Here is a 24,571-nt window from a genome sequence, read left to right as displayed (position 1 = left end):
CAGCTGCCTATCTAATTTATACTGGGGGAAGATTCCTATCTAACCTATACTGGGAAAAGCTACCTATCTAATATATACTGGGGACAGCTACCTATCTAATCTATACTGGGGGAAGCTGCCTATCTAATCTATACTGGGGAAAGCTGCCTATCTAATCTATACTGGGGGAAGCTGCCTATCTAACGTAAACTGGGGTCAGCTACCTATCTAACCTAAACTGGGGTCAGCTACCTATCTAACCTACACTGGGGCCAGCTACCTATCTAACCTACACTGGGGCCAGCTACCTATCTAACCTACACTGGGGCCAGCTACGTATCTAACCTAAACTGGGGAAGCTGCCCATCTAATCTACACTGGGGGAAGCTACCTATCTAACCTACGCTGGGGGCAGCTACCGATCTAACCTATGCTGGGGACAGCTACCTACCTAACCTATGCTGGGGGCAGCTACCTACCTAATCTACGCTGGGGGAAGCTACCTATCTAACCTAAACTGGGGGAAGCTACCTATCTAACCTACACTGGGGGGCAGCTACCTGTCTAACCTACGCTGGGGGCAGATACCTATCTAACCTATGCTGGGGGAACCTACCTATCTAACTTACGCTGTGGGAAGCTACCTATCTAACCTATACCAGCCAGCTGAAGACAAGACAGAAGCCAGGTGAGGGGCTTATATATGTGAAATACTGCCTATTGAATATGTTTAAGTTATGCCACTGCTATGTTCATGCACATTTGGCCCCACATTTGACCATGCCCACTTTACATGGCATAACCACACCCATTTTTCGCTGCACACTAATTCCCTCTTGGTGCCCAGGGGTGCCCCGGATCTCCCAGCAACCTAGAAACGCCCCTGCAGGAAACATATATTCCCGTTCACCAATTAGTGCTGCAGCAGATAGTGCCAGAAATGTGCACAGGAGCAAGCCCAATCCTGCACAGCACTGCTTCTGTACAAGACGTACAGATCCTTCAAAAAATGTTTAGCATATTGTGATAAAGTTAATTATTTTCTGTAATGTACTGATAAACATTAGACTTTTTATATATTTTAGATTCATTACACACAACTGAAGTAGTTCAAGCCTTTTATTGTTTTAATATGGATGATTTTGGCATACAGCTCATGAAAACCCAAAATTCCTATCTCAAAAAATTTGCATATTTCATCCGACCAATAAAAGAAAAGTGTTTTTAAAACAAAAAAGTCAACCTTCAAATAATTATGTTCAGTTATGCACTCAATACTTGGTCGTGAATCCTTTTGCAGAAATGACTGCTTCAATGCGGCGTGGCATGGAGGCAATCAGCCTGTGGCACTGCTCAGGTGTTATGGAGGCCCAGGATGCTTTGATAGCGGCCTTAAGCTCATCCAGAGTGTTGGGTCTTGCGTCTCTCAACTTTCTCTTCACAATATCCCACAGGTTCTCTATGGGGTTCGGGTCAGGAGAGTTGGCAGGCCATTTGAGCACAGTAATACCATGGTAAGTAAACCATTTACCAGTGGTTTTGGCTCTGTGAGCAGGTGCCAGGTCGTGCTGAAAAATGAAATCTTTATCTCCATAATGCTTTTCAGCAGATGGAAGCATGAAGTGCTCCAAAATCTCCTGATAGCTAGCTGCAATGACCCTGCCCTTGGTAAAACACAGTGGACCAACCCCAGCAGCTGACATGGCACCCCAGACCATCACTGGACTTCAGACATTTTGGCATTTCCCTCTCCCCAGTCTTCCTCCAGACTCTGGCACCTTGATTTCCAAATGACATGCAAAACTTGCTTTCATCCGAAAAAAGTACTTTGGACCACTGAGCAACAGTCCAGTGCTGCTTCTCTGTAGCCCAGGTCAGGCGCTTCTGCCGCTGTTTCTGGTTCAAAAGTGGCTTGCCTGGGGAATGCGGCACCTGTAGCCCATTTCCTGCACACGCCTGTACACGGTGGCTCTGGATGTTTCTACTCCAGACTCAGTCCATTGCTTCCGAAAGGTCCCCCAAGGTCTGGAATTGGTCCTTCTCCACACTCTTCCTCAGGGTCCGGTCACCTCTTCTCGTTGTGCAGCGTTTTCTGCCACACTTTTTCCTTCCCACAGACTTCCCACTGAGGTGCCTTGATACAGCACTCTGGGAACAGCCTATTCGTTCAGAAATTTCTTTCTGTGTCTTACCCTCTTGCTTGAGGGCGTCAATGATGGCCTTCTGGACAGCAGTCAGGTCGGCAGTCTTACCTATGAGTGTGGTTCTGAGTAACAAACCAAGCTGGTAGTTTTTTAAAGCCTCAGGAATCTTTTGCTGGTGTTTAGAGTTAATTAGTTGATTCAGATGATTAGGTTAATAGCTCGTTTAGAGAACCTTTTCATGATATGCTAATTTTTTGAGATAGGAATTTTGGGTTTTCATGAGCTGTATGCCAAAATCATCAATATTAAAACAATAAAAGGCTTGAACTACTTCAGTTGTGTGTAATGAATCTAAAATATATGAACGTGTAATGTTTATCAGTACATTACAGAAAATAATGAACTTTATCACAATATGCTAATTTTTTGAGAAGGACCTGTATATCTACTGACTCGTGGCTTAGATGAAGTCACAGAGGACGTACTGTAGATTGTACTGTACCTTAGTGGTGGATAAAGTGGTTAAAATGCATTTTAGTACAATATGTGGAAATATCACCTACGAGAAAATGTAGGAGAAAACATGACTTGCATGAAAGCCCTGGGGCCATGGCCCATTTGCAATTTACTTTTTCTCCTGAGTTATCTCCTAGGAGATAATTTCCATCTTCTCTTTAAAATAACTTTTCAGCATGTTACAATTAAAAAATAAACAAAGTTTTTGAAAAAGTACTATCAAAATAATTTTGAGTAAGGGACAGTGGCCCACATGTGATACATTTTTTTCACCTGAGTTTTCTCCAAGGTGATATTTTAAAACTTGCCAATAAAATGCATTTTAAACCACCAGCAAGCAAAAAAATACTCAAAATAATTTTGAAAGTACTTTTTACCTACTTTTCGATACGTTTTCCATTACAAAGTGCTAAAAAGCTATTTGAAATCAAAGATGAAAATGTGTCTCCTAGGAGAAAACTTAGGTGAAAAAGTAAATTGCATATGGCCCAGTATGTCTATGCTTAGCATTTCTAGATTAAGTAATTAATTTTCAGTTTTTTTCATGTCTTTTATCTTTGGTGCTTAGTTAGATGCCTCATGTTGCTCAGACCACATTCAAAACAATGTAGTAATTGTCAGACCACTTTTATAAGCTCATTCTGCTTGGGACGGTCATTTATTTCTATATAATGACAATTATATTGACAGCACCAGCCCATATTTATTATTGACGACCCCACTCGTTGACTGTCCTTATGACAAGTCATTAATGACGATAACAGCTTTTTGTCAATGGAGTACTGTTGCTATTGTGATGAGGTTTTTTTTTACTAACCACCGTGCACTATATGTTATAAGTCAAACCCTAGCGAGATCCAAGACGCCTAAATATTCCAGACAGCCACAAGACCTGAGCTGTCATTTTAATTGTCTTAAGAAACACCAAGAAGTTTGCTATAGATAACTTATAAGATACGTAATTCCACTTCTTATCCTTCAGGGTTCACTAGTGGGCTAAGACGTATTGTGAAAAGTACAACTAGGTGTTATGATTGCTTTCTGTTTTATTAGAGAGGAAAAATAACATCAGGATATGTTGAAGCTGCGAGGCATTTCTTCCCCACTGGGTATCGACACATTTCTGCCCAAAGAGGTTTCAGTGACTTATCAATGCTCATTACTGGTTTGCTGCCTATACATCACAAACAGTGGGTAGGCAAGACAGAGGACAACGACCAGAGTGAGAATGGTAGGACAGGAGGCTTCTAACTGAGAACTTAATGATGAGGAAAAAGGCAATATCTCCAATGTTCTTTTTACGGCGTTAGCCAAGCTGTGCTCCAGGCTCGGACAAAGATGAACGCCGCTTTTAGATAAACCGATCCAAAATTGTTCAGCTGAATCAGACACTGAGTAATTTGTCTGTGGCGTGAATCAATACATGGGAATCAATTCGATATCTTGCTAATAGTAGGTGAGATGAGAAGAAAAAAAACTAAGCCTTAAACAATTTGCTGTCCTTGTTTACAGAGACGTCAACCAATTTGGCAGCGGGGAAGCAGCCATTAAACTCTAGGCATCACTAGTGCCAATGAGGAAAGTGTTAAATGAGATTTATATACACATAATAGAAAAAAAAAAAAAAAGGCAGGTTTTGTGGAGAAGATCTTTGCAATGAGAAAAAATATTGAAGTAGCCTTTGTTCTTGGTAATATTTGATATGTGCCCTGGATGTAGAGATGGATTATGGGAGTATATGCAGTGGCACAGAAGGCTGATGGGAACAGAACAGTCAGACACAGATGGGATCAGGGGAAAATCGGGCAAAGAGTGTGACAGACAAATAGCAGGAGATATTGCTCACTCATTCATCCTCCATTTGGACCAATACTTTGTATTCTTTTTGAATTATGATGATGTTATCATAATGGAAATTACTGCTTTTCATATGGTCTTGTGGCAAGACGTTATCTTGTTCATCTTGTTGGAGAGTGAACTCTATACGATGTTACCGTTTAATGCCCTGTATTAGCCATGGTGCCAATCCTGCCTTGCCTATCCATGGGTTAATTTTAGTTGAGAAAAAAAAATAGGGAGATATCTGCAGGGGTGCAGTGGAATTAAATGAAAAAATATTAGGTACTAGTTATTTGATCAGCAATTCATGATTCTGATCAGGCCATGCAAATTTCCATTTCCTGGCCAATTAAAATTTGCATACAGGAGAACTTTCACTGATTCTTAGTTGATTTGTCTGGTATAGGCAATTTCAGAATTAATAGATGCAAAAGAGTCAATGACTCCTGGGATGCCCACATCTACCACTGCATGAAGTCATCAGTTGCCTTGTTGCTTTCCTTGGCATTTGGACCAATCAAATCTAGATGCACCCATACTTGTTTCATTAAAGGGATACTATAGGGGGGTTGGGGGAAAATGAGATGAAGTTACCCGGGGCTTCTAATGGTCCCCCGCAGGCATCCTGTGCCCCTGCAGACACTCACCGATGCTCCGGCCCCGCCTTCGGTTCACTTCTGGAATTTCAGACTTTAAGGTCTGAAAACCGCTGATGGCACCAGGAGCGTACTGCCCAGGCCCAGTATGGTCTGTGCCTTTACCGTGCGCTCCTGGTGACATAAGGGCAAGCGAGGACACGGCAACGTAGGTGCAGTGGTTTTCAGACTTTAAAGTCTGAAATTACAGAAGTGAACCAGAGGTGGGGCTGGAGCATTAGGGAGTGGCTGCGCGGACACAGGATGTCTGAGGGGGACCATTAGATGCCCCGGGTAACTTCAACTAATTTTCCCCCGACCCCCTACAGTGTCCCGTTAAGTTATATAACTATAGCTATTGATTAAGATCTCTCCCTTCTGGAGAGATATGACCTCATTTCCTGGAACCCCATGGATCATCACAGCTTTAATACAAATCTTTGTGGTTCCAGACACAGCATCTAATGCTTGTAGCCCCTCCCCACTGTATGTAACACCTCCCCACTACACTATACATATTTATTCACTTCTGTCAGATGATGACTGATACGTTAAAAAGCCCTTTCCAGACTATGAAACACAAGAATATTTTTTGCCATGATGGGCAAAATGTACCCCTTTAGCTAAGCCACAAGTTATGTGCACAATCTAGTGTGAGTAGCAATGTAACATAACAACAGTGGCCTTGACTTCAACAATCTGCCGCGCTGAATAATTTTTTACCAACCACTACTGCCTTGCGGTAAAACACCTCCTGCTTGCTAATCCCTCTTTTGAACAGATTAGGCTGCTCAGTTAAGTAGGATGTTTGTATAAGAAACATTAGTATATTGTCACCCAAAAAAATGACAAACAATAATGTTGGATGTCCGAAAGTACATTTTCACATTGCTTTAGATGTACAGACTGTTACAACTCATGTCACAGACCACTTACTGGTGTACAGTAGAATAAGACTTGATCTACCAGGCATGCACATTCCCATTATTCATGCTCAGCCATGCTTTGAGTGTGTACGTCACTCATGGAATGCCTTAATTAACCATATTTTATGAGTTCTTTTACACCCACTAACTTTTATTGGTTGTTTCAGAGTTCTATGCAATCTTTGCAGCTGGCTAGTAATGATTCTCCTTGCCAATTTCTGTTTATATTGGCCTACATTCCAAATGAGGCCTGACCCTGTTTCCAACTTTGATTCCTGACTTGGACTTGAGATGCTGCTTGATCGTCCATTGTGTTGGGTCTCAAAACCTTGTGTTTTCTTATAGGATTCCTCTTGTCCATCAATCTGATTCTGAAGTTTAGACTCTTCTTAATTAATGCACCTATACAGCACTCTACTATTGCCTTTAAGGTGGGTTAATGCTGAATCTGGTGTATAAAACTTGAAGCTTTGCTGAACTAGGGGATACAATCTTATGGAGAAGGTATCCATGTAGACTGATGTAGTTGTCATCATGCCTCCTTGGTAGCTCGCCCCTTAGAAATAGAAAGAGTTCTGACTGGGTGACATTGGTGCTTATTAAAAACCCAGTCAAAGCTCATCACAGCCTTGGCAGGGGGTCCTGTTGGCCTCAGGCTCCCATGAATGGAGGGTTTGGTGAATAATAAACGCATCAACGACAAACTAGAAACAACAAACTCAACCTATAAAGCATAAATAAAAAAGTGGTCTTTTTGAAAGCTATAATAAATATAAATGTTAAATGAGTTGAACAATGAGAACAGTATTTCTAGAAAACTACATCAAACCCTTCAAAAACTGAGAATTCAACATGTTGGGTGTCCACGGTGCGTCAAGTGATCTGCGAATGATGTCTATGAATTTTGATGTGCTTCTCTCGCTGTTTACTGTCCATTGTGGCACTTGTGCTTGTAGTAGGGTGAATAGAATACTGTCTCCTCAGTGCAGATCTTTTTTAAAAATACCCAAAGTAATTTACCTCCTGGGCCATCAATTCAAGCCTTTTATTCTTCAAGGACTCTCCAGGAGAAAAAAAAAAACCCTGCTAGGAAGTGCTGAAGCATGTAATTCTGCATTGGCCAACTTTTCCGACTTCAGTACTTGTAGTCCTTCAACGTCCAATTGTCTGATATGTTTATGTGTTGAAGAGCTTTGTGTTAACTGATTAAGCATGAACGAATGAGCAAATTGCAACACTTTAATATAAGTGGCACTCACACGGCTCTCGAGTAGCGACCTCCGTACAAGTACAATGTGAAAGCTATTCTTTATATAGCAGTTCAATAGAAAAGTCCCGATCAAATTATCCCTGAAAACTTCCAATTAAGTTTAATTAAAACGCATGGTTGACAATGGACGGGTTTTTCGATGTGTGCTAAAATTGCACACTTTTGAAAATACGTCCAAACAGTTTTGGAGAATAGTGTCTCTGAAGTGTTAAAATGGCAGGATGTCTTGTTAGCGCACGTTTAGCTGTTTGTATAATGGTCCATTCGGTAGAGGTAAATGTCAGACTGATACTTCTGTTTGCAGTAACGGTCAATGGGCCTCATTTACTAATGGCAACAAAAAAAAAGTTTAAATAAAGAAAACGAAGGGCACTAAGACCCAGATTTACTAAGGTTGAAGAACAATGGAGGATGGCTGAGATTGTAAGTGATCCAGCAAACCCAGCCTGGACTAAAAATAATTGTCTGGTAATAGATGGTAGAGGTTTAAAAGCCTTGCCTGGGTCATATTAGACCATAGTGGAGATTTTTTTAAAGGTTTGTTAAAAAAAATTGGTTGCTTGGTTTCAGTCAAATGAACACTTTGGTGCAAATTTCTTGTAATAAATCCACTTTCTGCTGGACTTTGCTGGAAATGTTTTCACTGCATGTGCATAGTTGACTTTAAACACACAACCGCCGTTTTACTACCGTTTTAGCAATCATCGCTATGGTCTAATATGACCCTGGCAAGGAACGAAAATTTCTGCAACCTAAAGCAAATAATGTTTAAGGGGCGGAGCACATTTGCATGGTTCTGAGAATTTTTTAGCAACAGTTCATGATACACAATGCAGAAAAATACAAAGCGTACAGAAGCGCGCAAACGCACTCAGACCCTTATAAATCCAGGTCAGGTCTAATGGATCACTTATGTTCTCCTTTGTTCACCAGCCTTATAAAGGCATGGTTTATCAGAATTCTTTTAAAAAGAAAATAATTGATTGTTAGTTTGAGGCCACGTGCACAGTGGTGTGTTGCAGTTTGGTGTATTGGTCCCTTTGTGAAGCGGCTTACCGCACTGCAATGCACCACATTTGCCATGTTCACAGTGCAGTGGCAGCGTTGCAGTATAATGGGTTGCGGCATCGTAACACACTGCATGCGCTAAATGTGTGCCTTAACAGTGACGGTGAAGCATACTTTTCATTGACTGTATGCTTCACTGCACCCGATGCAACACAAGCATAGCATGCAGCGCCGCTGTCCTGATCTGTTGCGTTGCGTTCCTCACTGTGAACATAGATTAAAGCAATCTATTTTGAGCTAATGAACTACACTGGAACCACTTCCTGACATCTAGCCCTATTCCCTCCCCCCCCCCCCCCCCCCCAAAAAAAACCACTTCTAAACCTTAACCTCCTACCTAGCCTCCTCATTCTCCTACCCTCTCCCCACTATCCCAAATAACACTATCCAAAGCTTACCTTTCATCATCCCTGTTGCTGAAGCAAACCACTGGAGACCACAATATTGACAGCTATGTAATAGCAAACCCCAGCATATGATTTTCCTGAGTATTGAACAACACCCTTTCAGAAATGTAATAGCTGAGCGCCCAAAAAACAGTACCAATAACAGCGCATTCACATCCCGATGCTTAGCTATCATCTCCATATAAACTAAAAAAAAAATGTTTTCAAAGTAAAAGGACTGTTTTTTGAATCTACAAATTCTATAACAACTGTTTTCCTTAAAGGGGCACTACAGCGAAAAACTGTAAAATTTTAAATATGTGCAAACATACACAAATAAGAAGTACTTTTTTTCCCAGAGTAAAATGAGCCATAAATTACTTTTCTCCTATGTTGCTGTCACTTACAGTAGGTAGCAGAAATCTGACAGAAGTGACAGGTTTTAGACTAGTCCATGTCTTCATAGGGGATTCTCAGCAAGGCTTTTATTCTTTCCCGAAAAAGAATTTAACCACTTCACCACTGAGGGGTTTTACCCCTTGAACACCAGAGCAATTTTCACCTTTCAGCGCTCCATCCATTCATTCGTCTATAACTTTATTATTACTTATCGCAATGAAATGAACTATATCTTGTTTTTTTCGCCACCAATTAGGCTTTCTTTAGGTGGGACATTATGCCAAGAATTATTTTATTCTAAATGTGTTTTAATGGGAAAATAGGAAAAAATGTGGGAAATAAATATTATTTTTCAGTTTTTGGCCATTATAGTTTTTACATAATGCATGCTACTGTAATTAAAACCCATGATATGTATTTGTCCATTTGTCCCGGTTATAAAACCGTTTAAATTATGTCCCTATCACAATGTTTGGCGCCAATATTTTATTTGGAAGTGCATTTTTTTTCAGTTTTGCATCCATCCCTAATTACAAGCCCATAGTTTATAAAGTAACAGTGTTATACCCTCTTGACATAAATATTTAAAAAGTTCAGTCCCTAAGGTAACTATTTATGTTGTTTTTTTTAGTGTATTTTTGTTTTGTTTGTTTAAATTACAAAAAAAAATGGGGAGTGTGGGAGGTAATGAGTTAATTTATTTTGTTATCCAATGTATTTGTATGTGTAAAATATTTTAGGGTGTAGTTTACTATTTGGCCACAAGATGGCCACAGTGAGTCTGTTTACATGCGACCTGTAAGCGTCTGGAAGGACGCTTACAGGAAGCAGTAGGAGGCTGGGAGAATCACAATGATTGCGCTGTTTCTAATAGAAGCAGCGGATCATTGCGGGGGCTTAGATCAACAAACGGGAATGGATTTTCCCGTTCATTGATCTCCGGGCAAGCGGGCGGTGGCGTGCACGAGCGGCGGGTGCGCTCGCACGAGCGGCGGTAGCGCGGAAGGTACGGATTTCTCCGTCCCTGGGGGTGAAAGGATGGGTAAAGTGGTTAAACAATGATGCTGGCCAGCTTCTCTGCTCCCGACACAGTTTTTTGGCAGTTGGATAGAGCAACTGCCATTCACTAAGTGCTTTTGAAAATAAATATATCCCTGAGAATCCCCTATAAAGTGATTGGCTAGTCCAAAACCTGTCGCTTCTGTCAGATTTCTACTACCTAATGTAAGTGACAGCAACATAGGAGAAAAGTAATTTATGGCTCATTTTACTCTGGAAAAAAATGTTCTACTTATTTGTACATGTTTGCACATATTTAAAATTTTACAGTTTTTTGCTGTAGTGCCCCTTTAAAGTGATCCTGTAGTGGATCCAAGTATATGAATCCAATATTATACAGTCCAGATGCTCAGCGCACACAACTTCAGGACAACAGGATATATATGGTAAGTAAGTCACAACCAGTGCTTCAGCACATGTCTGTGCCCACCATCTGGGATATAAATGTGCTTGCTACATCAATACTGACCCAAATCACAAGGTCAAAGAGCGTATATTATTGCCTCAAAAGCATACGGTTCAATCCTGAATTCTCCCCACTTATCACTCAGTCCTCCAATGCAGTTTGCATGGAAAAAAAGCAAGGGGAAAAGAAGCAGTGCACACAGATGTAAGTGTAGTACCTTTATTATTTAGTATGTGTAAAGCGCCAACATCTTCCGCAATGCTGTACAAACTATATTGTTTTGTCACAATCTAATCCTAGTCATATGTCTATATCTTGTAGTCTAAGGCCAATTTAGGGGGAAGCCGATTAAGTTATCTGTATGTAGTATGTTTTTGGGATGTGGGATTAAAACAGAGTGCCCAGAGGAAACCCATACAGACACAGGGAGAACATACAAACTCAGTGAAGATCGTGTCATGGCTGGGATTCGAACCAGGGACCAAGTGCTGCAAGGCAAGCATGCTAACCATTACGCCACCATGCTGCCCAAACTTTAATAGTCTTAATGCGCAATACAGCATGTCCAGTGCATCATAAAACAAAATGAACAATTTGTCACTTACGTCGAGGGCCCTAATCATAGGGACCCTGCAAGTGAGACCAGTGTAATAAATGTAACAGGCAGTGGTGGCATCTCCTCCACACCCTACTGGTTTCGCAATTAGCTTTGTCAGGGGTGCACATTCATTACACTCTGATTCAGCTTCTTAAGTAGTAAGGCACCATCTGGTGGGAAAAATAATTATTGCAAAAAAGAAAAATCATACACCTAAAAATGAAAAGCCCATTAACCCATTAAATGACACCTTAACCCTCATAGTTAAAAAAAAAAACATAAAAAAGGGGGGGGAGGGGGGGAGAGTAACGGAATTTAAAAGATAATACATAAATTGTCATGTTAGGGACTTGGCTTTTTATATGCATTTTTTTATGTATGCAATGAGGGTGTATCATTGTTATTTTTGCAAATTAGGATTTGTAATTATTTATGGAGTACAAAGAGAAAACTAAAAACTCAAATAGAAAAAGTACACCTTTATTTCCAAATAAAATATTGTTGCCATAAATTGCACTAGGGACATACAGTAATTTAAACATTGCAATAACCTGGGAAAATAAACTGTGTGAGTTTTAATTACCGTAGCATGTATTATTTTAAAACTATACTGACTGAAACCTGAAAAAAACATTTTTTATTTATTTTTTTCTTTGTATTTCCTTTACAATGCATACATAATAAATTAATTCTTAGCAAAAAAAAGTGCCACCTAAAGAAAGCCTAATTGTTGGCGAAAAATAGATCATTTTGGTGTGAAAAGTAGTGATACATTTATTGGTGAATGAATGGGAGGAGCACTGACAGGTAGGTAAAAATTACTCTGGTCCATAAGGGGAAAAAAGTGCTTAAAGTGGACCTGAACTCTAGCACAGGACCAAAGAAAATATGGAAAAATGCACCCTGTATGTACTGTATTTAGAGAGTTTAGCCTGTCTAATTCCCCCTCATCTGTGTCTAATCACAACTGTGTCACCTGAATGCCACGGCAGATAAGCAGATAAGCTAATTTGAAAGCACAGGATGTTAACAATATGTCTGCTTCCATGCGGTTCTGGAGGTGTGTTTAGCTTCTAAGGGTACAATGGTTAATTTGCATATATTCAGCAGTGGTGCTCTGGGAGACATCTCGAGCTCACTCCAACCTGAATTATCGCAAATTCTTTCTGTTTTAGGAAAGCAAATTTTTGTTTTTCTTAACATCTTAGTAAGGGGGCTTTTAGGACCATTGTAGTCCCTTACACACTCCAATGAGTTCTGGGTCACCATGAGCTTCGCTGGTTAGTCTGTACTCCATGAAAGAAGGAAGTAGAAACAGTGAAGTTTTATTATAGCATTTGTATCAGCTGTAACAAAGAAATGTTTTTCTGTAAAGGTTATTATGCTATTGTGTATCTTTTAGAGCAGAGAGGAAGTTCTGAGTTCAAGTCTGCTTTAAAGGGACTTTAAGTCTAAAATAGCTGCATAACAATACATAACAAGCCAGCTGTGACTCCTTCTTTCTTGTCACTCCACACGCTACATCAAGGTACTGCACAGTGTTGGTAGAAGAGATCATTGTTTGATTCAACGGCCATTGCCTATCCACATGCCTCCGCGCCTGATAGATTCAAACGGGTGCTTCTGGGCACCAAAATGTAACTTCTCTGATGCAAATTGCCGCTTTGCAGCAAGGGTAGATTAAAGTTGGGGGGGGGGGGAAGTGTTGGGGGGTTAAGTGTTAGGCATCAATACAGGTAGGTCCTACGTTTAGGCATCGGTAGAGGGAAGTCTTGGGGTTAAGCATCGGTAGTGGGAGGTCTTAGGGTTAGACATCGGTAGAGGGAGGTCTTAGGGTTAGGCATCGGTAGAGGGAGGTCTTAGGGTTAGGCATTGGTAGAGGGAGGTCTTAGTGTTAAGCATCGGTAGAGGGAGGTTTTAGGGTAGGCATCGGTAGAGGGAGGGCTAGGTTTGGTTAAGACATAGTAAAATATTGGTAAACATTACTGATATTTTACTATTGGTATTAAATAGTAGAATATTGTTTATTTTACTGATATTCTTTTCTCCTGTGCCCTTTTTTCCAGACACCTTTTTTACATGTATGCCCCGCTGCTGGAGCAGGTAATACATTGTATTCGGCTGTGCTACTCTCTGCAGGTTGTCGGGAAAGGAGAGGTGGTTGAAGGGAACTATATGGGGGCAGGACAAACAGGCAACACAGCAACTGCATGGGCTGCTCCTTTTGTATTTACATCACTGTCTTAGTGCATGAAATATCTGCTTGCTGTGCTGATTGGTGTAGGGAGTGTAAGGACCATTTCAGGCAAAAGAGACCATGACTTTGGTTAAGTAGCATAATGTAAAATACTGCACTTTTTAATAAACGAGTATCCCTCGTTTTAACATTGGTTGGTTTAACCACTATATTTATTTATTTGTATATTTCATTGCTGACAAAATATTGTCAGAACTGGAAGGGGTCACAGTAAGAAGAAAATGGTGAGCTTCTGAGACGTACTGACAGTGAGGTTAGTATATGATATTTATTTGCAGCTACGTCATGTGTTTTTTAAAAATAATTTTACTCGCTTCAGGTTCCCTTTAAGTTACCGCGATGGCAAAAAAAGAACAATTGGCAAAAAAGACAACAGATGAGCAAACAAAAAATAGCGCATGTACTACTATCACATTTCTATCGCTAAATGATTGCTAAAAAGTGGTATCAAAACCATTTGTATAGGAGGCATCTGTGTTATTGTGCATGGGTACTTTCTGACTGCACTGTTCACCATTCACATTTTCTCTGAGCCTTCTATCTGACAAACAAGCAGCAAACACTGAGCATTTTACTCCTGCCCATCATCAAACCAAATTCTTCCCTGATGCCAACTGGCAGATAAGAGCCTGACTGTCCCAACTGCCACTCAAGACTTCAAACGCTGGGAGAGCTTAAAAAACATTTGCTGCAAAGCACAAACAAATATGTTTCCATTAAAGGCAATTCATCAGAGGATTAACGGAATCTCAGATATTCCCACACCGAACAAAAAAAAGTGATATTTTGCTATGTGTCGGCTTCGGAACCTAGCTGAAAATATAGGCAGAGGATGTCACATGGCACATACTAATTGTTGCGATTAGGTCTAATAAGCAGGCTTCCCTGCTGTTTGGAGAATGTCTGTGACTTTTGATCCTGACATGTGTATCTTACAATGAATTCACTCTGGCCTGACATTCCTTCTGATGTTGATCCAGGAATTAATGGATTGTGAAAAAGCTGGCAGGATATCATTTAAAAAATAGAATTTCTAAAGGAACAAGTGATGAAAAGGTATCAAAATGCACATACTTAGATTCTGATATTAACAAGTTTGCTTTGTGTTTTGCTTTCCTTTGGAGAGCATCTTCAAACATGGAACTAAGTAAAAGGTTTAGAAGTAATGATCCATTTGCAGCCTTATATAATGAGAAAGGGGAAAAAATAATCAGAGTGTGTAAGGTGCTGCAGGGGTCCAAAGGCAGAGATGGATTAAGATGTAATTGGGCCCTAGGCAAGGTTATATATATGAGGATCCCTTGTGGTCCTTTTGGTAAGCTGAAGTAAAGAGAGGTCAAAGAAGGTGGATGGTGGGGCCCTTGACACCCGCTAGGCCCCAAGCACCGGCCTAAGTTGTCTGGTCCAAATGTACAGAAATCTCTGAATATTGATTTAATTTTGGTCATTTATACTATGACAACATATTCTGTAGGGCTTACCTGAGAACATTGTATAATTCACATGTAGAGCTAAATTTAGAATTACCTTTTGCACCGTCAGTGCATTCGATTTCAGCATAAGGTCTTACCACTGACTGAAATTATTAACGGAAACCCATGGTGAAAATACTGATGAGATAAACAATAGTAACTATCCTCCTACTCCTAAAACTGACATTTTTTATTTTTTTTACAATCTTGCTGTTGTATTTTTAAGTGTATCAGCTAAGAAAAGAATGTTTAATGTTGTATTGTCTCATTTGCTGACACAGTGTTTCAGGGTCCCAGAAGCTAAACTATATGAACTATTGACCTTTTTTTATCTATCCCCTGCTCTCAGAAGCTGTTCTCGGCAAGAAAAGAGCTTCAGGGCTCATTCAAATTGTACACAGCACAACACATGCCCAAACACAATTTTTTGCATGCAATTCCAGCGCAGATACCCTGCGTCACAGCATGTTACGTGCGTGCATGACATAGAGGCACTGTGAAAAACAATCTGCAGGATGAAGCCAAAATCATTATTTTTTGGTAAGGAGTACTAAAATATCGGTTTACAAGGAAATATGGCATAAAGTGGAATGAAACTCAGCATTTCTTCTTTGCTCTAAAAGATTATTTACAGCATATAATATACTATCACATTTTTTTTTTTTTTTTAGTAAAACAGCATTCAAAGGGTTAAATCACAGGACTGACACTTTTTTCTCCTTCACTTGATACAATTAAAGGGAACCTTAACTGCTGCGGAAAAATAAATTCACTTACCTGGGGGCTTTCCCAAGCCTCCTGCAGCCGTCCTGTGCCCGCGCCGGTCCTTCGGTGCCCTCCGGTCTCCCTCCGCCGCTGAGTTTCGATTTCGGACGACTGCCAGTCGTCCTGGGGCCTCTTCCGCATTCCTTGTCGTAAACTGCAGTAAAGCGCGTCCGCATGACGCCAAACGCGTCATCGCATGACGCCAAACGCGTCATTCGGACGCGCTTTACTGCAGTTTACGACCAGGAATGCGGAAGAGGCCCCAGGACGACTGGCAGTCGTCCGAAATCGAAACTTAGCGGCGGAGGGAGACCGGAGGGCACCGAAGGACCGGCGCGGGCACAGGACGGCTGCAGGAGGCTTGGGAAAGCCCCCAGGTAAGTGAATTTATTTTTCCGCAGCAGTTAAGGTTCCCTTTAAGTAAACCTTCTATGACTGTGCAGAAACCTCTGCTAATGAGTCCTGAACTGAAACACTGCTCAGAAATCATTACTGGGTGCAATTACAATAGAAATACAACAGTTATGAATAAAATGCACCAGCAGCTTTCAAAGTAAATAAACTGAACTTTGGAAACTTATAATTTCTAAATGAATAATAATACATGTGCACAAAAGCAAATATGATAATTGCATGGGTTATAAAAAGTAGGAAAACACATTTTTATTGAATTTTTTTGTCCGAGTTTAAAACCGCCTTAAAATTAGCAATTGTTTCTAACGTGATTTTTAATGATTTGAAGTATTCCAAAGCCATATATTTTAATTGTGTGTACTTCTTACATGTAGCCCAAAAATATTATGGATATGTTACTACTACTAAATCTAGCCCTACTCTCACACAGAACCCTCTCTCTACCGATGCCTAACCCTAAGACCCCCCTGGTGGTGACGAACCCTAACACCCCCTGGCGGTGCCTAAATGTAAGGCCCCCTGGTGGTGCCTAAACCTAAGACCTCCTTGGTGGTGCCTAACCCTAAGACCCCCCAGGTGGTGCCTAACCTTAAAAAAACCCCTGGTGGTGCATAAGCCTAAGACCCATCTAGTGGTGCCCAACCCTAAGACCTCCCTGGTGGTGCCTAACCCTAAACCCCCCCCTTCTGAGGCCTAACCCTAAAACACCCTTTTTCTGGTGCAGATAATGTAAAGGAAAAAAGCAATACATTTCTCTGATAATAGATTTCAAAACGTTAATTAACGAAATTATAATCCTCAAAACGAATTTAAAAATCATAAAAAAGTAGAATTTCAAAGTGTTGAAAAGTTAAAAAGATAATTTACAAAAATAATAATTGTCAAAACGAATTTCATAACAATATTTTCCAGTCCCTCCAATCCATGGGCATTCACGATCTAGCCCTGACCTGGCTTTCATCCTACCTCTCCAACCGCTCCTTCACGACCTCCTTCAATGAGTCCTCGTCCACCCCCAACCACCTCTCAGTGGGAGTCCCCCAAGGCTAGGTCCTTGGCCCCCTACTGTTCTCCCTATACACATCCTCCATTGGCAAGGTTATCTCCTCCATGGGTTTGAACTATCATCTGTATGCAGATGACACCCAAATCTACCTCCATACCCCTGACATATACACCACTACCATGGACAAGGTCTCCTCCTGCCTATCTGCCATCTCCTCCTGGATGTCCGCTAGGTTCCTGAAACTAAATCTAGACAAAACGGAAATTATGATCTTCCCACCCCGGTCATCCCTGGACCTCCCAGATGTGCAGGTCACTGTTAAACACACTACCATTCGCCCTACCTTTCAAGCCCGCTGTCTGGGTGTCACCCTGGACTCCGCACTCTCCTTCACTCCCCACATCCAAAACCTCACAAGGTCCTGCAACTTCCACCTTCGTAACATCTGTAAGATTCGCCCTTTCCTGACCTCTGCCACTACCAAACTGCTCATCCATGCCCTCATAATTTCCCGCTGCAATGCCCTTCTGTCTGGTCTCCCTATGACCCGAATAGCCCCACTGCAGTCCATCATGAATGCGGCAGCCAGAATTATCCACTCCTCCCATCGCTCCACCAGGGCTGCTCCCCTCCGTGAATCCCTCCACTGGCTTCCTATCCAGTCCAGAATCAGATTCAGGATATTTTGTCTGACCTACAAATCCGTCCACAAAACCTGTCCAACCTACATTTCTGATCTTACTCAGAGATACACACCAAGCCGCTCACTCCGCTCCTCCAATGAACTTCGCCTGACTGTCCCCCGCATCACCCAGTCCCATGCACGCCTCCAAGACTTCTCAAGAGCCGCTCCAACACTATGGAACTCCCTACCTCCACCCATTAGGGCAGCCCCCTCCTTCAACACCTTCAAGAAGGCCCTCAAAACTCACCTTTTCACTCTGGCCTACCACCCCTCACAATTGCTCTAAACCCACAGCTGAACTCTGGTCCCCTACGTTTCGTGTCCCTACCTCTCCCTCTAGATTGTAAGCCTTTGGGCAGGGTCCTCCTCCTTTTGTGTCCTACCTGATCATGCACCTCCATTACTGTAAACCCATGCTATGCATTTGAGTGAACCTAACTTGCCTAATCTCCATGCTCCCTTCCAGTGACTGACTAAGCATTACCTTGTACTCATATTTTGCTGTGTGATCTGGTTTTCTTGTATTCCTGTATTGTCATATTGCTGTTTGTCACCCCTAAATATTTTCTGTAACCTAAATTAATGGCCAGCGCTGCGTAATATGTTGGCGCTTTATAAATACAATAAATAATAATAATAAACCACTAATTCTGAAAACTAAAAATTTTGGTTGGACAAGTGCGCACATGGCTCCCAAATCATCCAGTTTTGCGACCAATAGCCGATATTTAACATAAGGGTGAAATGCGGCACCCAAATTGTCCACCGATTTTCCTATTTTCCATAAGGCAATATGTTTGAACTCGATGGGAAAACGCATGCGTCATGCACTATGTTCACCATCACGTTACAACGCCACGCATGGAATGCACACAGCACTGTGAATGATAATGAGAAAGTCTATGGACTTTCATGTTACTATAAGTATCGGACACTATGTGCAGTACGTCATGACTGACAGCAACCCACACAGTGTAAATAGGGCTGTAATTACTTATCTCCGAGGATTATGCTACAGTCCAAATAAGTCCCAACTTACAGTCCAACTAAGTCCCAACCTAAGAGAAACTGGTGCATACCTAAATGTTAACTCTTTCAGGCAGAAAAAAAAGGAACACATGTCTATCTCATCATGTCACTTGTCACCTTGGGCATCCTTTAAGGCGTATCTCCAGTCATACAAAGAGGACATGCATGTTTGCAATTATGGTAACAATCTGTGACAAGTTCAAAATATCTCAAAGATCAGCTGCTATATTCAGATTTTTCAGATGAAACTTATGATTGAATATATACAATCTTCAGCACTGCTCAATCTCCTGTCATCGAACCACCAAAATAAAGCAGGCTTACCACATTAATAGACAGATCCACACTCCTGTGGATCCTCAGTTCCTCTCTAGCACAAATCCTCCAGCTGCTGTTATCACTAAATCTCTGCCACTCAGAGGTGAATTGCCAGATCATGCAAAGACACAAAACTGCCCTTGTTAGTGTAAAACGGATTTATTCAAATAACAGTCCACATAAAACCAAAGGGAAATAACTCCCCTCAGGGTCCACAGACCATTGACACACACGTTTCATAAGCTTCTTCATAAACACTGCTGCTGCATTCACTAAATCCTGTCCGCCCCACCAGTTTCGCAGTCCACTTCGTCAATACCCCTGATAAAGTATACTGCGAAACTGGTGAATCGTTGATATGAGATTGTTTGAGCAGCCCGAAGAAAGATAAATACATAGAAAGAACAAAGTCTTGCTTTCCATATTCCCTGAGTTCCCTTCAGACGATTCCCCCACCAGCGCCCACCCGTGTCACCTTTTATCCCCCCTAAAGCTGCCGCTGTTGATTGATTGAACTTTTTTAGCATAACACTGTGTTTGAAACTGTACCATGTTTATTTCATTTCAGTTTGCACTATTGTGTATTTAATTACTATTTGCACTCCTGTTCATGCTGTCCTGTTATCTATACTTCCTATCCCTACTCTGAGTCATGTAAGTGCTAAATCCAATTCAGGGCGTGACCCAGTCGTGCTTAGCAAATAAAGGATTTCTGATTCTGATTCCATATGGCCAGGATGAAATCCAGTAGCCTGTTATCATTACAAATTGTCTTCAGTTCATACTGATATTTTGATATTCAAAATGCTGTATCAGTGTCCCCTGTGATGCAGCTTGGCATCAATTGCTCCCCTCCTTACCCCACTGCTACAAAGTGTTCCATCAAGTGCCATGCCGTCGTTTCTCTCACCATAGGTTCCCTGGAAGGCCATGTAAAGTGTGGAAGAGAATCACAGGTAGATACATCTCAAGAACTGTCTATATGCTTTAAGATTCTCCTAAAGCTGCCCTAAAGGTTTGAACGCAATCACACACATACACATGCAAAACCTGTCACTTTGTCTGTGCATCAATCATTGGGGCAGCATCTCAGGGCACAAGCGCTATGAAACTTCATGGAGGTCTTTCTTAATTTACTCAGCCCCTAACTTGCTTGGTCAATGGTATGTTCCAGGTGTGAACACAGAGTAATACCATGTTATCAATATGTCTACTAAACTTATTTTAGTCCATTTCATGGTAAGCATGTATTAAAGTGGATGACCAGTAATCCTGATGGATACACCTTTTCACTCCCTCATATTTGCCTTTCTGAAACAGATACGATATTGCTATATGCTATATGCTATGCTATATACACACCTGAATTTAGAAACTGAAATGTTCATGTGTTTATCATCTACCTTCTGGTAAGTATTCTCATTTTTGCAGGAAATGATGATGAGCAATGGGTTTAGTCTCAGGCCCCAGGCACTTCTAATAGCCATACAACTGTTGTGCTTCTGGCCGATCTCTGTTCCCTACTATGACTGGTCTCAGATCATGGGACACATTAGTAGGACCTCTGCCATTTGGGGATTCTTTAATTTCTGTGCTTCTGACCACAGTTGTCTTCCATCTGTCCTCTCAGCATTTAACAAAGCAAGAACATTAACAAACCGGGCACCATGTGCATGGAGTTTGGCCACCCAGTAGAAGGCTCACTTGCCCAAGAGGTAGAGATCAAAGCATCTGTCTCACCAAGCTCCTCTCCAGCTGTTGTACCTGCTTCTCCTTCATCTACTTCCCTCTCTGTTCACACCATAATTACCTTTACCTGTTTTAATTTGGAGGGACACAAATCCTGGCTTCTTACTCCTCCTTCCAACCCACTGTTGTCCCTCTCCTACCAAGTAAAAATGAGAAAATGTAAGGTGTTTGTATGCTTAGACCTTAATGTCACATCAAAACCACTGATCATTTTGAGGGTAACTGCCCACCTGGTTCTGTTTTACAGGCAGGATAAAGGTAGATCTCATACCATCATAAAGGAGGGAAGCAGTCAATTATGGACCCGCAAACTGCTTTTAGAACTGGTGGATGGGTCATCTTAAAGCCTCTCAAATTAATATATGAGTGGTAGTGAGGTTCTAGGATTTCTGCATTGTATGGAGCTAATATAACTTGCAATGTGCTATGGCAATGGCTATGCAGAAACTAGGCCAACCTTGAAAGCTGATCATAAGTTATAGCATAACTTTTGAAACTGTACTTTATTTGAAAATCAAGAAACCATTGAACAAAGCAAGTATTGGGGTCCTGATATAACAGCCAGAAAGTCTTAAAATTGGGATTCATTGGCTTTTGTGTAACTGAAATTGCTAGGCTGATCCTGATGCATCCTGCATACCAATGAGCGGAACTACAAATGTTCCACACCTCAGGAGTTGGATCCAAGGTCGGATTTATACTTTTTGTGCCCCTAGGCCAAGTATGCTGTGGCTCCCTTTTCTTGTGCAGCAGCGCCCCTCCCATTCCATGTGCAGCCCCCTCTTTCATGTGTATTATGCATGTACTACAGCTCTTCTTTTCTTTCATGAACAGCTCCCTTGAGCATTAGATTCACTTTTTCATGTGGTTCTCATTATTTTCAGCCTCCCCTTTTATATGTTGCAACCCCTCTTTCATGTCCAAGTGTTCCTTTGGGATGCAGCCACTCAAGGCCCAGGCCATTGTGGCCTTTTCCAGAAATCCAGCCCTGGTTGGATCTAGCACAAGCCCATTTTACATTGACATGAACAGGAAAACAGCGAATGTACATTTTCTTGTTCACCAACAGACATCTCAATGCTTGGTGGGTGCTGACATCACGTACCCAATAAATACATGGTCTCCCTGCTTTACCATGGCTGGTGTACACCTGTATGTGCGAAGAGAAAAGTTGGACATTACTGTATCTTTTCTGCTTCATCTGCTCGGCTAAGTTTCTTTTAGTATGTTCTTGAGGCTATAAGCTTTGAACGGCTTAGTTAAATCCCATGTTATTAGGTGATAAATAATAATAATGATTCACTTTAAGGCATTATCGGTAAATCAGGTCCAGCTCATTCATATGCTTGCCACTATATGGAGTAAGAGACATTCTCCTGGACTTAAGTTGGTTCCTTGATTGGAAGTGGAAGTTCTTTGATGTCAATCTGACCATGATGTTACAGAACTAACACAAATTCCAGTGAAAGAATGTTGTAGAAGTTTGGGCTTCTCCTCAGTCTTGAGAGAACAAAACAGCACACACACTATCATACATTTTATATAATAAAGGTAATTTGGGGGGGAAAAAAATAATTTGCACTTTCATCAGACAGCTTTTTTCGCACCACAAAATCAAAGCCGCCTGGTCGTTTTAATACAAAGTAAACTTGTTATCAAGTTTGTATTAATTAATATCCATCATTCTATGGCCACCTCCATTGTTCTTCCAGTAATTTGCAGGAGAAAAAAAATGGTAGCTGTCAACTTGCTTAAAACAAAAGAATCTTTGAAATGAAATTTTACACATCGCAGGATATCGACATGTATTTCACTAGTGGTTAATTACTAGATGCCAAAGGAAATTTAACATAGCTCAGTCAGTGACAGCAACGTGTGACAAGCAGCAGACAGTGAAACTTCAATACCATTTTTCCGGTGGAGGGACCAATGGCAGTCTGCATTCCATTACTCTGTAGGTGCCACCAGGACCATAAGAAAATCTGGATAATTATCACTGTCATTTATTCTAATAGAACGCTAATAACATTTTTCAGTCTTTTGTACGTCTCCGCTATTTTTATTCCTAATGGCAGCAATTCGATAAATGCCAGAAATAACGATCATTTTGTCTGTGGGGCCTATAAAATTTAACTCTGTCGCTGCTGACATAAGGGTTTTCTGGGCGATCAAATTCAACACAAACTTAAGGCTACTGGAAGAATTTAATATAATTTTTTTCATTTTGGCAAGAATAGGGCAAGATTTAGTCATCAGTTAGGTCTTCAATGATCTACGTGATTCCGGCAAGGAGATCTTCTCCATTGGCGGCAACAGTACAAGCTCAGCTTTGTGTTTGTAAAGTCTGGCATGAAAAATGTCCTTTAGGCCTACTATAATGTTATTAAAAACATTAATCAGATGCTAATTGTTCAAGTTACCTGATGTAAAGGTGTTGGCGTTTGTTAAAGTAGAACTCCTGCCAATATCATATGATGGTCTGAGGAGAGATGTATGTGCATATGATAGTCATCCCTATGGGATAGCAAGCCACAGTTGAATCCATGTTGTGGATATCATCCTGGTCTTCAACAGCTGATTAGCAAGCTCCCCCCCCCCCCCCATGGTTGCACTTTGTGACATTCTGTGGATCCAGTTACTCAACTGACAACATGTTTCCATAGTGACCTTTAGTTGAGGGACCAGATGCACTTGCAGGAATCCACAAATAGGAAGTATAGTGGTAGCGTGCCCAATGGCTGCAGTGGCTGTATGGTGTATCGGTTAAGCGCACCATCTCTGACATAGGAGACTAGGCTTCTAAACTTGCCTGTTTTTATTCAGTTAGCCAGTACCTTTCAGTAAGGAGTCCTTGGCCTACTGAGCACACCCGTAGTGTCTGCAGCACACCCTCAGAGCAAGCATATTGACTAGTTTTTTGTGGCGTAAGTGCATTTGAAAAACTGCATGTGGTGGTGGTGCTGTGGAGCAAGAGCATGGCGTGACTCTATTGTTTAGCTACTGTCCTTGTAGTTTGACAAAAAGTGTTGCACAGAAGATGGGAGTCCAGATGACCCACCCACCAGTTCTGAGAGCAGTTTGCTGGTCCATAATAGACTGGCAATTGTTAACGGTAAGCATTCATTTACTACACTAGAGACGGTAGCCACACTCATGTTTCAATCCTTATACTGATGTAAGACAGTGGCGGAAATTGGAATATATTTATGCAAACAACCATGTTATGATAGAGCATTTCTGGTTTCTCTTTTCGGGGTAAAACTTTTTGACATTTCTGACGGTGCAAGGCTGTAAAGAAATAAATGTTGAAACTGCCAGCAATAGCGCCTAACATATTAGGCTTGCCTAAAGTATTTGTTTTGCCTTATTAATGATTATTACAGATGTTCTCTTGAATTAGTTGCCCTCTCTGTCCAAATTATTCACCTCACTGCCCTTAAATATGTTTTTATTCTCCTTAAAGAGAATCTGTACTCTAAAATTCTTACAATAAAAAGCATACCATTCTATTCATTATGTTCTCCTGGGCCCTGGGCCCCTCTGTGCTGTTTCTGCCACTCCCTGCTGCGATCCTGGCTTGTAATTGCCAGTTTTAGGCAGTGTTTACAAACAAAAGACATGGCTGCTAACCAGCGTGTGATAGGCTGAGAG

The 24,571-nt window shown here is 41.3% G+C and overlaps 1 protein-coding gene and 1 long non-coding RNA gene across 8 annotated transcripts in view; one reads left to right on the top strand and one right to left on the bottom strand.

Annotated features, from left to right (window-relative positions):
• DCDC1 (doublecortin domain containing 1) overlaps positions 1–24,571 on the bottom strand; it is a 751,262-nt gene that overhangs the window by 448,788 nt on the left and 277,903 nt on the right. The gene's annotated exons all lie outside the window — the stretch shown is intronic.
• LOC137538368 (uncharacterized) overlaps positions 10,305–24,571 on the top strand; it is a 50,375-nt gene continuing 36,108 nt past the window's right edge. The window contains exons 1-3 of one of the 2 annotated variants that reach the window (XR_011024769.1): positions 10,305–10,386; positions 10,505–10,607; positions 13,676–13,735. This is a non-coding gene — a long non-coding RNA (uncharacterized lncRNA). Of the gene's footprint in view, positions 10,387–10,491; positions 10,608–13,675; positions 13,736–24,571 lie in introns of both variants that reach the window. The other variant, XR_011024770.1, reaches the window with a different exon arrangement.

This window comes from Hyperolius riggenbachi, chromosome 11, assembly GCF_040937935.1.
Source record: "Hyperolius riggenbachi isolate aHypRig1 chromosome 11, aHypRig1.pri, whole genome shotgun sequence".
Lineage (NCBI taxonomy): Eukaryota > Metazoa > Chordata > Amphibia > Anura > Hyperoliidae > Hyperolius > Hyperolius riggenbachi.
This window is presented reverse-complemented; position numbering and strand designations above follow the sequence as displayed.